Raw genomic sequence first — 1,496 nt, forward strand, 5'->3', positions numbered from 1 at the left:
TTATTCAATCTCCGTATATGTACGTGTAAAAAGAATATAAAAAAAAATTGTGAAACAAAAAACAACACATAAATATTTTTTCAACGCACGCGTTTAAAAATATAATAATAATAATAATAGAATGGCGCTTACACATATGTTAGTGTTTGGCCGAGCTTCTCCTCCGATTTGTGGCGTGCGCCTTGATGTTGTTACACAAAGCGGAGGGACCTACAGTTTTACGCCCACTCAGAACGGCGATTGTATTTTTATGAGAAGCTATTTTTCATGGCAAAAATACACTCGGAGATTTGTCATTGCCTGCCGAAGGACGACCGCTGTTAAGAAAAAACCTTTTTCTATATTTTTGGCGAAGTTGCTTTTGCCAGGGCTTGAACCCAGGCGTTGCGGAGTGGAAGCGCGAGCTATTAGCAACAACATTGTGAAAGTGGTAAATATAGTTAAAGGAGACCTCTATTAGTATCCCCACCGAGTTTCATAAAAAAATTCACTATACTTTGCACGGAATAGCAATTGGTTCCGTAATGGAAATCTCAGCCTCGTAGAAAATTATCGCTGGGCAGTCTACTCATTAATTTATCACAGTGTGGGGCGCCTGTCACACGTTCAATACTTGTTGTGATATTTGGATCGTGATCCATATTGATGGATTTCAAAATAGTGCTGGTTCGCGCGGGAATGCTACATTTTCAATATGTATCGCATCACTATTTACATGTTTTTGTGTCGAGAAGTTTAAGTCCAATAGATGAAGCCTGGAAATCTTATCTTAATGTTATTTTATTGAAAATCATCTATAATTCTATGGTGATGCCGCAAAATGCATGCTATTGATATCACGAAATATGCCACACCTTCAATACTTATTGATAGATCTTTGATCCATATATAGAGTATATGAAAGAAGGTTTGAACAACAGTATGTGCGGTGTATTTGGGCGCTTTAGCGTTTCGGTATATGCATTTAAGTCGAGTTTTTAAATATTTGTTTTTTGTTCTGCGGCTAAGATCCCGTTCAAAACACAATAGCTTAAAGCGCGTTTTTATGAAAAGTACATTTTTCGGCCGCTGTGGTGTAGTGGTAAGCAGTGCGCGCTTCCACTCCGCAACGCCTGGGTTCAAGCCCTGGTAAAAGCAACTTCGCCAAAAATATAGAAAAAGGTTTTTTCTTAACAGCGGTCGTCCTTCGGCAGGCAATGACAAACCTCCGAGTGTATTTTTGCCATGAAAAACAGCTTCTCATAAAAATACAATCGCCGTTCTGAGTGGGCGTAAAACTGTAGGTCCCTCCGCTTTGTGTGACAACATCAAGGCGCACGCCACAAATCGGAGGAGAAGCTCGGCCAAACACTAACATATGTGTAAGCGGCAATCTATTATTATTATTATTATTATATTTTAAACGCGTGCGTTGAAAAAATATTTATGTGTTGTTTTTTGTTTCACAATTTTTTTTTTATATTCTTTTTACACGTACATATACGGAGATTGAATAA

This window comes from Rhagoletis pomonella, unplaced genomic scaffold (genome assembly GCF_013731165.1).
Source record: "Rhagoletis pomonella isolate Grant_MI unplaced genomic scaffold, Rhpom_1.0 Rhpom_scaffold_00003, whole genome shotgun sequence".
Classification (NCBI taxonomy): Eukaryota; Metazoa; Arthropoda; class Insecta; order Diptera; family Tephritidae; genus Rhagoletis; species Rhagoletis pomonella.